We start from the raw sequence: 20,361 nt of genomic DNA, 5'->3' as shown, positions 1-20,361 counted from the left end.
AAGTATTCAAATAATTCTAATCCTTGTCTTCTACTAATGCTATTTGTAATGCTTTAAAAAATCTACAAATACAATTGAAAATATTTTTTGGAGCGCCTGGGTGGCTTAGTCAGTTAAGTGTCTGACTTCAGCTCATGTCATGATCTCAGGGTTCATGAGTTTCAGCCCCACATCAGGCTCTTTGCTGTCAACACAGAGCCTGCTTCAGTTCCTCTCTCTCCCTCTCTCTTCCCCTACCCCGCTCTCTCTCTTTCTCTCTCTCTCTCTCTCTCAAAATAAAGAAATAAATAAAGTTTAAAAAATTAGAAAATATTTTTAATAGCTAAATTAATGGGGATTAAGTGTTACAAATCAAAGTGAGGCCATGATCAAAAACCATCACATGGTGATTTTCTATCTCTTAGGAAAACATAACTACTTATAGGCTGTCCGGTCTTCAGGGTGATTCAGCGTCTCAACCTAATGTAGAAACAATTCTAAAATACAAAGAGTTACATTTATATACTTTTTAAATTATGATCTATTTTTCTTATAAGAAACTTTAGATGAAATTTGAAATTCTGTTAACTTTTATCCTAGTTTATCTCTGTTTCTTAGTCTTCATAAAGAAATCCCATGTATTTCACAGACATTTCATATACCTTAGTTGAATTTATTTAGAAACATTTAAAATGTAAAATAACCTTTTAAATAATATTTATGTGTTAATTATATTGGTTGACTTGAAAACTAGTCCTAGTGTGTCAAGGGAGCCACCAGTTATTTTTAATCACGAGCTAAAAATCCAGTTTGACTTAGAAGATTCTAAAATGATTTCCTGAAATGATATTTGGTACATGGTGATTACTGCTTTTATGTTCTTCTCTTTAACTTTACATGTTGTTTATCAGCAGAAAGAACACTTCACTTATGGTAACAATCTGTTTACAGAAATTTGTTTTAAAAGAATTAGCTTCATTTTGATTTCTCTCCATATTTTAGTAGGAAGGGTATTTATACCAATTTTGCTTTTCACATTTATTATAATACAAAATTACACTAATTTAAGTAATAAAGTTTATATTCAGAAAAGGCATTTTTCTTTGTTTTATTTTTATCGTGCAATATACATAATTTGCTTACTGTGGCCAGACCCGTATTGCTACATAAATGAATTATTTTAGAAAAATGCATTAAACTTTAACATTTAAGTTCCTTTTGTAGCATATATTTTTCAGAACTATTTATGTATCATTAAATGTTATACATGGCTATGTTATACATATCTACATATTTTATTTACATTTATTTATGAGGATTATTGTATTTCCACCCTGTCTTCACTGTGATTATTATATTTTTCTCCAAGATATCTAATTTTAACCAAAAAAGTAATCTGTCCATGTGAATTTCTTGGTATAGCAAATTAAAAGTTTTATCTACAAATAGAGGTAGATGGAAGTACACAAACTTAGTATTTAATATGGTCTCAGTTTCTGTCAATTTCATGCTCACTTATTCTCTTCATCTCTTTTTGCAAGTGGCCACTTCGTCATATGTTTTAACTGTAAGAGGATGAAAAACGCAAAAGTGCCCACCATCAGCATAAAGTGAGGCATTTTAAGCTCCACTGTGCAAAATGAAAGTGTAATATTCACTGCAGAGAAGACTTAGAATTCTATTATCTTGTCATTTATACCTAAAGGCACTTTGATTTCTGGAATAGGTTAAACAAAGGAAATTTGGAATGGATTCTCTTTAAAATTTTGTGAATTTGAAAGCCTGAGATTTGAAGACCATTGAATACGTTTAGCCATTTTCCAGACAATCCACAGATAGAGGATAAATTGTGATGTAATTAGCTACGCATGTCAAGGTATGTGAGCATTAAAAAAAAAAAAACAGGCTGATTTTGTGACTTATACCCTAGCCACCAAGGAAGTGGGTTAGCACACTGCAACTGACTTCCCAATTCTGGAAAACTGCGCATATGCTTCTGGCCTTGAATTTGGGATTTCCTCTTGAAGTATAGGTTTATACTGTCCAGAAGGGTCAGGAACAAAATAGGCAGTGATTATAGAAACAGTATCTCTGGGTTCACTCCTACATCCTCCAATACTCCTGATGTGATCTGATCTATAATTGAACCTCACAGGGTGAACTGTTTGCCCTCAAGCTTCATCCAGTCCTGATGGATTCTGGGTCCAGGTATAGGAAGAAAGACTGTCATATCGATAATAGAATTGTTTTCCGGGCTTAGTGTTAGAAGAGACTTAAGTGGTCATTTGGTGCAACTCCTCTTATTTTAAATGCGGGAAACTGAGCTCTAGAGATACCGCAACTTAACACTCTTACTAGGATAGTATTTTCTCCAGTAAAAGTCCTGCTGACAGTAATAACAAAATTATGCAAAGTCATGAATCACATCCAGATCAACACACATATGGTTTGACCTGTGAAGTATTTTTTATTATCATCACCTTTATTATTACAAAAGTGGTCATTATTCCAAAATACTTCTTCCTCACATGCAGCTTATCCCTAATTTTTCCATTCTTTATTCAATCACTGTATAATCTTATGAAATTTATTTAATTTACAAGCTATTTTAGTGAATTTTTGAAGTGATAAATATTGTTCAAACATAACATGACAAACAAACATTGGATTCTTTTCTGCATTATGAAACATACAGGCAGGAAGGACAACTCTATGTCTAGTTATTACTGCTAATATTTATTTTAACATTAAAAATAACTGATTTCCACATTCAACACATCTTCTCATTGGCATTCACATGAGGGCACCATCCCCTCCTTTTCTGTGTAAATCTGATTAACGGGCTGCTCCCACTGTCATTTTGCACACAAAACTTCTATTCCATTTCGACAACAATCCTATTTACACAAAGACCTCAGGGTTGAACATATAACGTACCTAACCATTACTGAATATTGAATCATTTCTCTCCACATAAAATTGCAAATGTGGTCTGAGAGCCAATTTCCAGATTACCTTGGTTGAGTAGTACTAATTACTTCTAAACCGAAGGTGCAGCCACAGTCTGCCAAACCCATGCTGGATTCTTCCAATGTCAGGTGAGCTCTTCCCTCCAAGTGATCATGTCCTACTGTAGAATGCTGTACGATCACTCATGCTTATAGTAATGATTCTCCACACAAATAATGCTAGTGACAAATAGTCATAATAGTAATGTGTACTTTGCATTTGAATGCCTACCATGTAGCAAGGCACTGTATGCAGTATCTATTACCTCATTTCATTCATTTCTGAAAATGATCTTATGTGTCAGTTATTATTGTTGACATATTGTAAATAAGATAACTGAGTTTCACAGGGATTGTCCCACAGCCAAAGTCACACAGCTAACAAGTACAAGAGCCTAGGGCTACTTTCTATTACAGCCCTCATTCACTTCTTTCCACTACACCACCATTTCTATGCCTTCCTAAAACAACCAGCAAAGATGAGAGAGGCCTGAGAACATCGGTTTGGGCACTGGTAGAATTGGGTGCTATCCTTGTTTCTGCCACTAGCTGAAATGTGACCTTAAATCAGTACTTGTGTGTCATTTCCCTCATCTGTAAAATTAGGTGGTAGAACTAGCTTTAGCCTTCTGTGATTTTTAAGTAATCTCAAAGAAGGTTCTTTTTTTTTTTTTTTTTGGAGAAAGAAAATTGAAAAAAAAATTGTTCACAGTTACAATACTGTTGAACAATATTTCTCTGGTATTTCCCAGGTTCTCATCTGATTTTATAGCTTCAATCACAGAATAGAATCCTTGTTGATATACAAAGAAGAACATATTCTGACCAGATCAGTGAAGCACGGAGAAAGATATGAAATTGACTTAACGTGGGTCAGACTCTTACAAAGTTTGAATTTAGCATCATGCATTTATTATGCTGCATATATAAAAAAATTAAATGAATGATGTGAAGCAAGGTGGGAATACAGTACAAGCATAAAGGATATTTATAGTATGTGTGATGAAGCATAAAAATACATTTATCTCTCTCAAAAAGCAAAATGTTGGATATATTCATATGAGACACCTTAGGCTATATCAAGAACACTATACTTAAATACTTAAATGCATTTACATACTATTCATGTAAATATATTGGCCTAACCATAGCAGCTCTAAGGATTCATGATAAGCTGTGAAAATTGTCTGTAAAAGATAAGTGAATGACCCTTTAAAATAGAATAAAAATTAATTATAGTACGCCAGCAATTTTAGACACATATACATACCATTTTGAAAATCTGTGCTTTTGAAATGTTAGCCGTTCCTTATGTAGTTCTCATAGTGATGCATCCATATCACATATACAGTTTCCTAAACATATTGTATTTTTCTTAGAACATCAAACATTATGTCCTATGTCAATTTTGTAATATTTTGAAAGAACAAAATATGGTATAGTAAGCTGACATATTTTCCTTCGTTGAAATATTCTTTTGTGTGTAAACTCTTTACAGATTTTTCTCACCATTTTCTCCTTTTCTAAAGTTGACAAAAATGTAAATGATGGCAAAGTGAAAAGAATTATCATTTCTTTCAGCAGTTATTACTCTATGTTTCCCTATTGCTATTGCATAAATATTGTCATAATTCTACAAGTCTTATACTAGAAGTAATAATAAATAATTCCTTCACATAATTTGTGAGTGACTTCTTGGAATATCTGATTTTTGCACACACTAAAACATATCACTTAAGGTGATTTTGAGCCAGTAGAAATTTTGCCAAAAAAAAAAAAGTGTTAAGTTTGATTTCACTTATTAATACATTCAATGTGTATTTACTGAACTCCTACTGTGTGTCAGCCACTATGCAAGTTGCTGAACCTATACTGCTAAAATGCAAAGTTTGATGCCTACATGAAACTTCCATGCTTGATACAGGAGACCAATAAACAATTAAATCAACAGAGAGAAAAAATAATCACAAATTGTGAAAACTTTCACAGAGGAAATTAACACATTGAGGAGATAGAGATTAATTGATGGAGGCCAATCTAGACAAGGTGAAATGGGGCAATTACTGAGATCTTGAAAGACAAAAATGAAACCAAGGCTTGATGAAGTGTTCTAAGCAAAGGCACTGTTAAGTGCATAGACATCAATACATACCAAAATATTTTAGGAATACATTCTCCAATTTGTCCTTCAGTTTCACTAATTAGTATGATTCTCCGGAAATCTCAGTTCTCCTGCACAAAGATTGTCTGAAGAGATAAGCTTTTTGGAAAAGTTGTAGTAATTTGGGAAAATAAAGAAATTACTTCTAAGAAACAGCTTTAAGAATGAAAATGGGTGAAGTAGTTAATACTTAAAATATTATTCTTTACTAGATATTATCTTTTTAAGAAATTAATATCTCAGAGCAATGATCTGTGCTTGGATCTTCTGTTTATAACAGTCTATGAGAAAGATTAATGTGTTTTTATAGAATATAATTTATCTTGATAAATTTTTGTCTTTATAGTAATAATGACTTCTTATTTATGGCTCCTTATTCACAATGAATGCATTTGATTCCCAAAATATACACCAAAATAGAGGAAGACAGAAAAAACTAAAAATTGTTTGTTAAAAACATCTAAAAATATTTTCATGTGAACTTATCATTTCAGAAAAAATTACATGGTGTGTCCAAAGATTAATTTAATAAGTATTCTGTCATCTTATATTATACATAGGTGCTAGTTAGAGAGCATTTTATTTTGCTTTGAAATATTTACATTGCACCACCAAGAAATGAATTAAATAATATCTTATAAAATTATTAGAGATGATTTTATGAAAATTAATTTAAATGAATTTTACATACAAATTCATAATAATAATGGCATATCTATATAACACCAGAGCAAATTAATGAAAAGTAAGGGGAAAATCTATTATATTCATTTTGTGTACAAAATGTAAGGATTTGCCTTTTTTATGACTACTTTGAAATTTTTTTAGGCCCAAATGTTTTTTTTTTAATTTTCTTCAATGTTTATTTATTATTGAGAGACAGAGAGACACAGAGTGTGAGCAGGGAGGGGCAGAGAGACGGGAGACACAGAATTCAAAGCAGGCTCCAGGTTCTGAGCTGTCAGCAAAGAGACAACGTAGGGCTCAAACCCACAAACTGCAAGATCATGACCTGAGCTGAAGTGAGACGCTTAACCAACTGAGCCACCCAGGCACCCCTCTTTTTTTTTTAAGTTTATTTATTTTGAGAGTAAGAGAGAGAGAGAGAGAGAGAGACAGAGAGAGAGAGAGCTGGGAAGGGGCAGAGAGAGAATCCCAAGCAGGCTCCGCACTGTTAGTGCAGAGCCCAATGGGGGACCTGAACCCACAAACTGTGAGATCATGACCTGAACCAAAATCAAGAATCGGCTGCTTAACTGACTGAGCCACCCAGGTGCCCCTAGGTCCAAATGTTCTTAATTGACTGATATAAAGTGATAACAATTGAATATAAAATTGAATAAGTTCACAAAATATACATTTTTTAATCTGTTTTTTTTCTTTTTTTACTTTTGAGAGAGTGCGCACATGAGTGAGAAGTGGGGGGCAGAGAGAGAGGGGGAGAGAGAATCCCAAGCAGATTCTACACTGTCAGTGCAGAGCCCAGTGTGGGGATTGATTCCATGAACTGCGAGATCATGACTTGGGCCAAAATCAAGAGTCAGGGGTTTTACTGACTGAGCTACCCAGGTGCCCCATACAAACTGTACATTTTTAGTCAGATGATAATGCTACCTGATTTTGAATAAAACTTTTAAACTTTTAGCTTTATTATAAATAAAGCTAGTATGTTTTATAAAGCTTTAGCCTAGTACAGTACTTGGAATAGTCATCATTCAGTCTTCACATTATTTCTGACAATTCTAATTCTCATTTAAGTACAACTCTAATCTGATATCAATTACATGTCATTTTTCAATCAATTTTTAAAAAATTAGAGTTTAATATGGAGTTAACACATCTCCTCTGAGATAAAAGTAACAGAAATCTAATCCACTTTGGAGAAGGTAGATTCTAGAGCGAGCATTTTGCAAAATTTGGAGATACCAAGAATTTTTCAGTAAGGTCATAAAATAAGACATGCAATAATCTAATATGGAGATTAAAGCTTTCTTTAAAGTGAAAGCTAAATTCTGGTCTCATGTTAAGGGTTACAAAATAAAAGCTTATCCAAAGAATGAATGACCAGGTAAGAATCATGAACATCTTTTCCATTTTTACATAAGAAGGAATAATTTTAAGAAAGAGGGAGGGGCACCTGGGTGGCTCAGTAGGTTAAGTGTTTGACTTTGGTTCAGGTCATGGTCTCGTGGTTTGTGAGTTCGAGCTCCGTGTAGGGCTCTGTGCTGACAGTTCAGAGCCTGGAGCCTGATTCGCATTCTGTGTCTCCCTCTCTTTGTGCCCCTCCCCCGCTTGTACTCTGTCTCTCTGTCTCTCAAAAATAAATAAAACATTAAAAAATATTTTTTTAAAGAAAGAGGGAATAAATAATTCAAAAGCATTTTATACATATTACACAGATAAGGTAAATTGAAAATTATGTTCCAATTTCAGTTAGGTTGTTAGGTTGTTGAGGTTTTAAGCCAGCTAGAAATATTTCTACTTGTGTATACAACAAATGATGTCATTGAATATACTTATTAAATCTTGGTAAAATAAAAGTGAAAGGTAAAATAAAGCAGATATTTGTGTGCAGATAGTGATTCAGGGAAACATGTATTAATCTGGAATCCACTTGGCAGAGTTAGGGGGCTTTCTGCGGTTTCATATTTCTTTATGAAAACTCCCTGGTGCCGATCACATTTTATTGTAATTATTCACATACCTTCTTTCTCCAAAGAGCTCCGTGAATACACAGCAGTCCTCTCCAAATTACCTGTTATCTCTCCTGAATCTATGGTAGGTACTCCATAACTGTGAAAGGAAAGGATAAATGAATGAATGAGAAAAGAGAAAGGCAAAAGAGATAAAAATAAAATTAGCAAACCATAAGATGAGAAATAGGGGAGAAAACAATCTTTTTACTCCGTCCTACTTACAAAGCCATGGAGAAATGGAGAATGCTGAATGATAAATTAAGAAACTATACATTTTTGGTGCTCCAAAATTTACTAAAGATTTGGCTTATTTTGGTAGGAGGGAAGAAAGGGGGTTGCTAAACTATGATCTCCTTCAGGAAAGTTTATATTCACACGAGGATATACACCACAATTTCTTCACATCTTTACACTCTTGCCTTCTATCACATCTTCATGGCATCTATCATTAGGATATGATTCCATTTTCATGGCCAGATCTTTATAGCTCTTTTGGGCTGCCTCATCGTTCTACAGACATTTAATCTCATATGCTCTCTTATTTCAATAGTTGTCCTTCAAGCAACAAAGATGATCTGCATGTAAGGATGCTGTTTCCTCTAAAATGTCATCTTAGACAGTATAGAAGGGTAAAAATAGAAACAATTTTGGATAACTAACACTATAAGAGTAGCCATCTGCTTCTCAGAAAGATACGGATGTGTTTTCTTGTTTCTTTCCTCTAACCAATCCAAAAGATTTTCTTCCTAAAATCTAAGATTATGATATTTCTCCAAAGAAAATTTCTGATATTTCTGACAAAATGTATTAACTTGTGAACACCCTGGATGAACTTTAAATAACCCATCAAATATTGCTGATGGATAGATACTACATAGAATGATCCAGCAGCCATATGGAGACCCGATGGACAATCGAGCTACCATTTTCCAGATTGAGAAAGCAATCAAAATGAGGAAAATGGGAAGAGTACCATACCAGATGGTACTCCAGCTGAACTATACAAGTGTGGGTACACAGCAAATAGTGAATACTTTCACCACTTGTTCAAAACCATATGGACACAGAAAGATAGATGTAGATATTTGAGGGACACCTATTTCTTAAGAGGAAAAAGGATAAATTAGGGTACTAAAAGCTACTACTGTGTTAACTGACAGGAAGTTGCTGACTTAAATTTTGTGTTATCTAAAATAATTTACTCTGGGATATTATAATCATAACAATGTCCTAGAACTTCACAAAGTAGCATTTATGAAATAACAGAATAAAAATACTTTAGAGAATATGTTGAAATACACTGAGTTAATTTCAACTGAATTTTTTTTAGAACAAAGTTAATAAAAATGCAAACACTCCAAATCTTAGGTGTTATTTATTATTTCTTTATGATATGAATTGCACAATTAATAATATTTGAGGTCATAGTTTTTAAAAAATTTTTAAATTTCAATGAAATAAAGTAACCTAAAACAAAAAAAGTATTTAAAGGCCTAATATTTAGAATTTATTTAGGTTATAATACTAGGTTGCACACACTCCTGTCATTGAAAAATATTTAATCTAATAGAAGCCTATAATGAAGCTTTTTTTTCTTTCTTTATGTAAAATATAGCAGACAATTTACTTGCTACTTATCACAGAAGGTCTTGGGCAATCTCAGACAAAGCAAGAGACTATATTCTTGCTGGTTTTGACCTCTAAACATGTGTCAATGCCAAGTTCACTAATTGTACACCCAGCATAAATATCAGAAAGTTCAGCCAAAAAACAGAATCCTGAAGTATGAAATAAAGGTATCCATAAAGAGAAGATATATGTTTTGATTTTATTTTATATTATTTACTGTTTCCAACTAAGAATTTTATTATGAAGCTGCTTGGATGTTTGCTGTAAATGATACATGAATACAGATAACTCCATTGATAACCGAACCAATGAAACTGTTTAAACCCATGCTGACTTTTGCAGAATATTTTAGCACGCAATGCTATACTTATCTCATCTACACTTGTAGAATACAAACCAAGGAAACAGATAGGAGGCTTCTAAAGGTAATTTTAGAGATAGTATCTTAGAAACTTGTATAAATGGTAGTTCAAATAATATGCAAACAACTGAAGTTCCACATCTAAGTTTGTAGGGAAGAAAGAACTCAGAAATATGTTCTCCCACAAACATAATTGTCAAAATTCTTAAAACCCACACTCCCAAACTGATTGTAGGTAAACATTTCAAATGCCATAGTCATAAAATTTACTAATTTATTTTTAAACAGAGGCTACCTCAATTTTAATGACTTTATTATTATTATTAGTATTATTATTAGTATTATTATTATATCGAAAACGGAGCATTTTCTCTGTGCCCCACACACAGTGCTTAGTTTGAATGGAATGTCTTATTTAATTCTCACAAGCACCCTGTGTGATAGACATTTTCCCCCATTTTATGGGTAGAAAATGGATACAGATAGGTTAAGCAATTTGCCCAAGACAAAACATTAGCAATGTCAGGGCAGGCTTTTAAAAAAAGCAACACGTGGGGCGCCTGGGTGGCTCAGTTGGTTGAGCATGGGACTCGTGATTGTGACTCAGGTCATGATCTCATGGTTCATGAGACGGAGCCCCAAGTTGGGCTCTGTGCTGATGCATGGAGCCTGCTTGGGGTTCTCTCTCTCTCTTCCTGTCTCTCTCTGCCCCTCCCTCTGCTCACACTTGCTCTCTCTCTTTCAAAATAAACTTAAAAACAAAATAAAAAATAAAGCAATACAAGTGAACAGCCATTATTTTTTTAAGTTTATTAATTTATTTTGAGAGGGAGAGAGGGGGAGAATCCCAAGCAGGCTCTGTTTTGTCAGCTCTATCTCATGAACTGTGAGAGTTATACCATGACGTGGGTGGAAATCAGGAGTCTGGACACTTAACCGACTGAGCCACCCAGGCGCCCCTGAAAAGCCATTTCTGAACTTAATCATCATGCTATGCTGCTTGCCTTGGAATAATCTACCTAAAACATTATTTTTAATATTCATTCATTCATTTATTCATTCATTCATTCTTTATTGAAGTGTATTTGGCATACAATATTATGTGAGTTTCAGGTGTACAACATAGTGATTCAACATTTATATACATTGAGAAGTGATCACCAGGATAAATCCAGCTACCATCTGTCAACCTTACAAAGTTGTTACATATTATTAAATATATTCTCTATACTGTACATTGTACCCCATGTCTTTTTATTTTTATTTTTACACCTGGCAGTTTTACCCTTTTATCCCCTTCCTCTATTTTGTCCATCTTTCATGCCCCTTCCCTCTGGCAACCATTGGTTTGTTCTCCGTATTTATGAGTTTGTGGCTGTTTTGTCTGAGTTTTTTTGCTTTAATTTTTTAGATTACACATATAAGTAAAATCATATATTTTCCTTTCCCTGTCTGACTTATTTCATTTAGCATGATACCCTCAAGGTCCATCCATGTTGTCATAAATTTATTATTTTCAGAGATGAAGAAAACTTACAACACTTAAAAGGAATCTTATTTCTATTTCATAAGCAACATTAAGATTTAGTTGCTTCTAGATGAAATTTGATACTGGTGATTTTTTCCCTAGGGTTTGGTAAAAATTAATATTCCAAGAATTCTTGATATATGTAAATCATTTTGCCAATTCAATAAAAATTAACTTTAATGTTATTTTTACTTACAAACTGATCAATACACTCCTAAGGTATTTTATCCTTCATATATATATATATATATATATATATATATATATATATATAGTCTTTATTTGTAGGGAAAATATTGATAATGCTTAGGTCAATGTGAATAACATATATGAATAACTCATAAGATCGTGAAATCTTAATTCAAGCATGACGCCAGTTGATGTCATGAGAATTAATCAAAATACCGGCAATCATGAATATGTAAAAATTAACACTTGACTGCTCTATGTTTAAATGGGCAACATCACTTATTCAAATAGTAACTCTTCCCTTTCACCCGGACAGCTAAATCTCAGCTATGAATGAAAAAGGCAGAAATAGACAGGATCTGGTAAAATTGATTTTTTTTTTGCTAGTGAGATATTATTACACTGATGAACTGAAAAATCAATTTATAAGCTACACCATGAAGGAGTATACTTTTTTTTCATATGGAATCTATCTTAAGTTGAAACACTGAAAAATAGGAGACCATTTGTGTCATCTCTAAATATTTTATATGGAGATGTCAAAAGTCTGATACACTCACTCTACTTCTCGACTTGTGACTGTGTGTATATCTGCAGTTGTCATTCATGAAAGCAACTAAGGCACAGGTGTTAGACCCTACCTACCTTGTAACCTTGCAGCCAACTCATTTGCAGCATGTAAAGTTACATAACGGATGTGTCTATGTGCTTGCTGCCTCCCTCTCTCTCACGTTCTCTCTTCCTCTCTGCCTCTCTCTCCCTTCTTACTTTCTTCCCACCCTCCCTCCCTTCCTCTTCCTCCCCTCTCTTTGTGTCTTCTTTCAAGCTTCCACTATGCATGGAAAACTATTTCCCAAGATCACATAGGGGGGAAAATTCTTAACATCTTCTGTGTCTATTGTAAGTAAAAGTCCAATTTCTCTACCTCTGAAAAATAAAGACTGCTTTCCTGTGAGCATTTTTTCTTTCATTCCTCTATTGTAAGGTAAAGATTAGCCTGTTGGGGACATAAATAACATGCTCTAAATTATTCTTAATGCCTATTTTCTTTATGATTAACAAATAAATGTCTTTGTGGTGTTTGCTCTGTCAGGTGGCATATAAATGCTAAATATTTGCTACTACTTACAAAGATCATGAATATACACAGGCAACATGTGCTGGCTTCATGAAAAACTCTGAAACATATATTCACGTTTTGAAGGATTCTCAAATTTTCATAAGTTCATATTTCCTAGTTTCAGTAATTCAAATTCAGTAACTATTTCAGCTTTCTAGTTTTAAAAAAAATCCCTCATTCTGCTATAATGTTAATTTTAACTAAATGACCAATTAACTTCTAGTAATGGAACTTATTTTTTCAAAACAAAAAGAAAACACAGTTTCAGTATTTTTAAGCAACTTAAAGATTTTAAAATTATGCGTATATACATATATATTCTTTTAAAAAATTGTGGCAAGAACACTTGGCATGAACCTACAGTAACAGATTTGTAAATGTGAAATACAATACTGTTAACTATTGGATGTTGTAAAGCAGATTGTTAGAACTTACTTATCTTACATAACTGACAGTTTATAGCCATTGAATAATAACTCCTTATTGCTCCCTATCCCCAGTTCCTGGAAGCCACCATTCTACTCTCTACTATGTGAGTTCCACTATTTTAGATAATTCATATAAGTGGAATCATGCAGTACTTGTGTGACTGTGCCTGGATTATTTTGCTTAACATAATATTCATATTGTTACATATTGCAAGAGTTCCTTCTTTTTAAAGACTAAATAATATTCCAGTGTGTGTATGTGTGTGTGTGTGTGTGTGTGTGTGTGTGTGTGTGTGTATCACATTTTCTTTATCCACCCATCCATCCATGGACATTTAGGTTTTATTCCACATACTGCTATTGTGAATATTGCTGGAATAAGCATGGCTGTGTTAAGATCTTGATCTTGAGATCTTGATTTCAGTTCTTTGTGTAAATACCCAGAAGTGGGATTACTGGGTCCTATGGTAGTTCTATTTTTGATTTTTTGAGGAATCTCCATACTGTTTTCCATAGCAGCTGCAGCAGCTTGCATTCCCACTAACAGGGCACAAGTGTTTCAATTTCTCCATATTCTCACCCACACTCATGGTTTGTTTTTTCTGTTTTTGTTTTTGGTTTTGTTTTGGATAAAGTCATTCTAATAGGTGATTGGTGGTTTTGATTTGTATTTCTCTGATGATTACTGATGTTGAACCTCTTTTCATATCCCTGTTGGCTATCTATATGTCTTTGTCAGAGAATTGTTTGTTCAAGTCCCCAACTCTTTTTTCTTTTAAAAATTGAGTCATTAGATTTTTTTGGCTATGGAATTATAGGCATTTCCTACATATTTTGGAAATTAATCCCTAATCAGATGTATGATTTACAAATATTTTTTCCATTACATAGGTTCCTTGTTCATTCTGTTAACTTACACACAAACACACACACACATAATCAAAACCATTAACACTAATAAATTTAGTAAAGTTTCAAGATACAAAAATCAACATATACAAATCAGTTGTGTTTTGGGGCACCTGGGTGGCTTAGTAGGTTAAGTGTCCGACTTCCTCTCAGGTCATGCTCTTGTAGTTTGTGGGTTTGAGCCCTTGTTGGGCTCTGTGCTGACAGCTCAGAGCCTGGAGCCTGCCTCAGATTCTGTGTCTCCCTCTCTCTGCCCCTCCCCCACTCACACTCTGTCTCTCTCTCAAAAATAAATAAACGTTAAAAAATTAAAAAAAATCATTTGTGTTTCTATAACAATAAACTATTTGTAAATGATATTAAGGAAACAGTCTCTTTATGATAGCATAAAAATAAAATATTTAAGAATAAACATAACTAAGGAGATCGAAGACATGTACACTGAAAACTATAAACATAGATGGAAGAAATTAAAGAATGGAAACATGAACAGATGGAAAAATATCCTGTGTCCATGAATTGCAAGACTTAATATTGTTAAAATGTTCACACTACCCAAAGCTATCTGTAGAGTCAATGCAATCCCTATCAAAATCCAAATGGTATTTTTTTTTTTTACAGAAATAGAGAAAACAATTATAAAATTCCTAAGGAACCAAAAGGACCCAAGAAAACAAAACAATCTGGAGAATTATTAACATTGGCAGACACATCATGCTTCCTGATTTCAAAGCATATTATAAAGCTACAGAATGGTATTGGCTTATTAAAACAGTATGGTACTTGCATAAGATACAGAATAGAGAGCTCAGAAATAAATCCACACATACACAGTCAACTAATCTTTGACAAGGGTACTAAGAACACATAATGGAAAAAGGATAGTCTTTAACAATGGTGCTGGGAAAAATGGTTATCCATATCCACAAGAAGGAAATTGTATCCTTACCTTACATTGTACACAAAAATCAACTCAAAATGCACTACACACTTAACTGTAAGACCTCTAACTGTAAAACTACAAGAAAATTTCAAGGAAAAACTTCATGACGTTGTTCTTAGCAATGATTTCATGATTTGACACCAAAGCACAGGCAACAAAAGAAAAAAATAGACTATATCAAAATATATGTGTATATTCTTCATATATGTGTATATACACACACACATATACTTTTCTTTAATTTTTAAAAATGTATTTATTTTTGAAAGACAGAGAGAGAAAGAGAGAGCACTAGTGGGGGAGGGGCAGGGAGAGAGAGAGGGAGACACAGAATCTGAAGCAGACTCCAGGCTCTGAGTTGTCAGCACAGAGTCTGATGCGGGGCTTGAACCTACGAACTGTGCGATCATGACCTGAACTGAAGCCGGATGCTTAACTGGCTGAACCTTCCAGGCGCCCCCACACATATATATTCTTAACATATATTTATATATTCCTAATATATTTTTTAAATATATATTCCTAATTATATTATTTTAAATGCTTGCCAAACATCAAGCATGAATACAGTACTGATGTTCTATATTTATTTATAGATTATATTATATTTATATTTAAATTTAATTATATTTAAAAAATTAAGGGTGCCTGGGTGGCTCAGTTGGTTAAGTGTGTGACTTCGCCTCAGGTCATAATCTCATGGTTCGTGAGTTCGAGCCCTGTGTCGGGCTCTGTGCTGACAGCTCAGGGCCTGGAGCCTGCTTCTGATTCTGTGGCTTCCTCTCTCTCTGCCCCTCCCCGGCTTACACTCTGTCTCTCTCTCAAAATAAATAAAGATTTAAAAAAAATTTTAATAAATAAAATTATATTCTCAAATATTTTAAAAGTGCATGACTTATATTGCTAGAATTGGGAAAATAGATCTTTTCAGTTATTTTATAATCAAATAAAATAGCTACCTTTTTTATTAACCTGGAGAAACTACAAATATTAATATATAGTATGTGATATTAGTAATTATCAGCCTAGTTATAACAACCAGATCCCTTTTCCTATTAATATAATTCAAATATTTCCCCACATTCTGAGTTAAGCATCTTTAAAGCATTTTGTCATGTGCAAATATAAGTCATACGATATCATTATATTGGTAAAGAAATGTGCATTTCTTGGCAATTTCAAGCAGAATTGCACCAAGTTAGAAATAATTATGAATGTTTTGGTTTGTGACATTGAGGTTTGTATTTTCATTTATCTCAGAACTGAGAAGTCCTGGAAAAATGTGAACTTTTATAAGAGTTGGGCTTCTAGTCCAGAAAATCTTGCTAAGGAGATGATAGTCATGACTATATTGCAAGGATAATTTATGACACAAACTCCTTCAAAAATATTTTTATCTAGATTCTGTAATATTGTTGATCTGGGGTTGAAAGTTAACTTTCAACATGTATGATTAATTCTTAATCCTACAAATATATGAGGCTTCTGGCTTACTCAGAAAAGCTTTAAGAAACTGATGGGACAGTTTTAGGACCAGGAATGGAGTATGTTTTATTCATCTCTCTAGCCCATGCTTCTATCCTCAAGTTCATGGTTGTTTAACATGTTTACCCCCCTAAGACACGTACGTGTTGAAATAGTAGCAGAAGCAAAGTTGAATCTCAGGTATACTCGCTTGATATCAAAGCTTATAGGTGCATTATCTCATTCATTTCACAAGTTCTTACTGGGACCATTCCCTGTTCTAGGAACTTTGGACCCAACCACATACAAAGTTCATGCCCTCATGCAGGCTTTAATGTGGTCAATAAATAATAAGCACATAGAAATAGCTCCTCTGGAAAAAATAAAGCAGTCAGGAGATAGAAATTATAGATTAAGGAGTGCTACATGACATTTGATCAGAGAACTGACTGAAATGAGAGAATAAGCCACTTGACTTTCTCCGGACAAGTGTTCCAGAAAGGAAACTAGAAAGTGCAAAGGCCCTTTGATAGGAACATGCTTGCTGTGTTCAAGGATTCGATGCATCATGTATTTTATTTTTTGAACCTATGTCCTGGTACTTGCTTTTTCCCTGGCTTGGAATTCTCTTCCCTTCTCCACCTCCTATTATTCATCCTTAAGACTCAGCATCTTCCCCACTATACATTCATGAGGCCTCCATACTGGCCCAAATGCTTTCCTTCACTGCTGCCATAGCACTTACCCAAACCTCTAGCTAATTATTTTTCAAACATTGCCTTTTTCTCTTCTTATATTTATCTGCCCTACTTGACCATTAGTGCCTCAAAGGCAGGGGCTTTTTCTAATCAATTTTGATTGTCCCAGGGCCTAGTACTGCTCTGGATATCACAGAACTCAATGAAAAGAGATGGAAATATTTGGTTATAAAATAATTTTACATAACCTGTTTTCCTTTCCTCAGATTATAATTGGAAAATCTTGATTTAAGTCACATCCTCAGGCAAAAACAAATAACTAGGCCCATTTCGGGGAGATGTTGTCATTACAAAAGATTCCTAAAATTAAAAATCAGCACTTTTCTGTGAATATGATTTTTAAAAATTCTGAAAAGACCTTACACAAATTTAAGTAACTTTTGTAAATAAAATAATATATTAAATATTAATTGTTTTATATCAATTGACAGCAAATGATACTAAATGGCATAAATATACATATTTTTTCTTGAAGTAAGGGAAGCATAAATGTAAAGTTTTAAAGGAGAATCAAAAGACTAGAGCTATTCCAGGTTGAATTCTTGCTTCATCAGATTTTCATAATTAGAGTGATTATCAAACTGTGAAATAATTTACCTGGAACTTGTATTTATATTGTTTAATGTAATAATAAGAAAACATGTTAAGAGCATTAAGCTCATTACAAAGATAAATCAGTGGCACACAGTTACAATTTCTCTTTCTGACTGCCTAGACATAGTTAAAATTACATATATGGTTGAATTTTGTTAATTTATGCATTTCTTATAAAGATAGTTCATTTGCATTTTTAAAAAGTTTGAAACATTATTTGGTTATCCTAAATGTTTTATTTTCTCTGGATATAAAACACATCTGGTTGGATCATTTTGACAAAGTACTGCCTGATAGGCCCAAAATCAAACCCAATCATATGGTCATTGAAAAAATGGCCACCGTATTTCTTGGATTTGTTGCTAGTTTATTCTCCAGTGTAGTTGCTCTTTTCTCATATGGCAGTGTCCTGTCAGCTCTCAATTAACTGCACCTTTTTGCTCTGTATATACTGAATACTGCTGACTAAGCTTTTTTTCATCCTGAACAATGTCCACCTCACCTCCTCATTCCATTCTCCCCTGATGGGCATTTTCCTCCATCCAGTTCTTTGAACTTTATCAGAAATTATGTGAATGTTTACTCTTCTAGGCACTTTGATATGCACAAGGGATACCCACTAATGAAAAACAAACAAACAAATCTGGCTTAACCCCCGACAAGCTAAGGATCTAGGGATGATGGGAGATATCAGAGTGGGGACAAGCACACAAATGGATAATGTCAATACAATAAAAAACATCATGGGAAATCTGTATAGAATGCTAGGTAGACTCAGGGAAAGATGCTCAACTCTCCTTGGCAAGGTTTCCTGGAGAAATTACCACCTGAGCTGAATCTGGACTGAAAATAGCATTTAGGCATAGAGATCATTTAAAGGAGAAGAAAAGGAATGTGCAAAGATACAGCAAAGCGGAAAGGAATGTGAATAATTAGTGGACCATATGACCAGAAACAGAAGTCTTTAAATCTTGAGGGTAAGGAGTATCTCTGGAAGGAACCTCATTTGAAACAATGTTTTGTTTTAATCTCTGCTAATCCCATATGTGTGCAAATAGGCATTCAATGAGTTTTTATTTGACTAAATGAAGATTAAATTGGCAAATGTTTGGCAAACTCAAGGCTGTGCACTGTTACAAATGAGAGACTCAGTGTTACAGGATATACCAAAAGGGTAGTAGACCGTTGAGATTTTCAACTTTTAAAATCTGAAGTTTCCAAGTATGCAAACATACATAGAAATACTGATAGAATGTTAGCCTATTTCAGTGGAGAAGCTCCTTTCACCAGAACTGCCACTCTCCTTTGAAGACCATTTTATTTGCACAAAAAGCTGTGTGTGGGGGGGGGGGGGCGTGTGTGCACGTGTGTGTGTGCACGCATGTGTGTATTTTAAATGTTTATTTTTGAGAGAGAGAGAGAGAGAGAGAGAAAGAGTGAGCACGAGTGGGGGACAGGAGGAGAGAGGGGGACAGAAGACCTGAAGCAGGATCTGTGCTGACAGGAGAGAGCCTGGTGTGGGACTCTAACCCACAAACTGTGAGATCATGACTTGAGCTGAAATTGTATGCTCAATGGACTGAGCCACCCAGGTGCCCCAATGTGTTTTAACCATACCAAGAGAAATACTTTGTATACAGAGATGGTTAAAGAACTAACAAACAGCACTGATACCCAGTGAGCAACTAGACTCACATTCTAGCTGAGTGGTTCTCTCCAAATTACCAGAGCTGACAAAATAATTCAAATTCTGAGCTTCAAAAATGATCACAGTTTTTAAATGTCATAAACTTTGGGGTAGTTTGTGAATAGTCAAATTTCAAATGGTAAATAAATGGTAAGGATCTAATATAAATACCAACTCTCACATTTCCAGAGTCTTCCTAGGTGTTGTTTCTCTTACCTACTTATCGGAATTATTAAGTCTCTCAGACTTAAGGACTGCTGAAGCAGAAAGAAAACTCCTGAATCAGTCAGTTGTCCTCCTTTCTGAGCTACCCTTGTCCATACCTCTATTAAGCTAAATATCCTAAAATTGACTTAATTGCAATACCCGAAGGCAAGTTTGCAGTATGTGAAAGTGCTTTGGAAAAAAAAAATGAAGTGCTCCAATATTAGCAGGGCTGCTGAAAGATGAGTGACACATCAAAGAGATTTGAGCTGGTTTTTCCATGATAACTTAAGGGACTCAAAGTCTTCCTAAATCAAATCAGTTCTCTAATATATATACTCTGGTCTAAGCTTCAACAAAGCACTAGGAATAGAAATTTAGTGTTATATTTATTAGCCAACACAAACAATTGAACCTTGATAGGTTACTTTTTTTCTCAAGAGAAAACTTCCTTCAAAGCCCTATAGAACTGTAAGGACTTAGAATAACTGGAACTACTATAACCTACTAGACAATTTTAATAATACTATCATCATCATCACCACATAGAAAAGACTAGGAAACAAAGAATTATAAAATGTGATGAACTAGAATGTTCATTTATGTTTGGCTTTTATTATTGTTTTTAATTACAAGATGATATACAAATTTAAAACCAATATATAGAGAATAAAAAGAACATCAATCTCCATCTCAACCACTT

General features: G+C 33.9%; 1 long non-coding RNA gene across 1 annotated transcript in view; it reads right to left on the bottom strand.

Moving 5' to 3' along the window:
- Nucleotides 1-234: 234 nt before the first annotated feature.
- The window catches only part of LOC123598294, a 125,967-nt gene continuing 105,840 nt past the window's right edge, over nucleotides 235-20,361 (bottom strand). The window contains exons 4-5 of the long non-coding RNA XR_006712520.1: nucleotides 7,853-7,941; nucleotides 235-5,234 (exon numbers count right to left, since the gene is read on the bottom strand). This is a non-coding gene — a long non-coding RNA (uncharacterized LOC123598294). The remainder of the gene's footprint in view (nucleotides 5,235-7,852; nucleotides 7,942-20,361) is intronic.

The sequence above is a fragment of the Leopardus geoffroyi genome, chromosome C1 (assembly GCF_018350155.1).
Source record: "Leopardus geoffroyi isolate Oge1 chromosome C1, O.geoffroyi_Oge1_pat1.0, whole genome shotgun sequence".
Taxonomy (NCBI): domain Eukaryota; kingdom Metazoa; phylum Chordata; class Mammalia; order Carnivora; family Felidae; genus Leopardus; species Leopardus geoffroyi.
The sequence above is the reverse complement of the archived record's forward strand: the minus strand, read 5'-3'. Positions and strand labels throughout refer to the sequence as shown.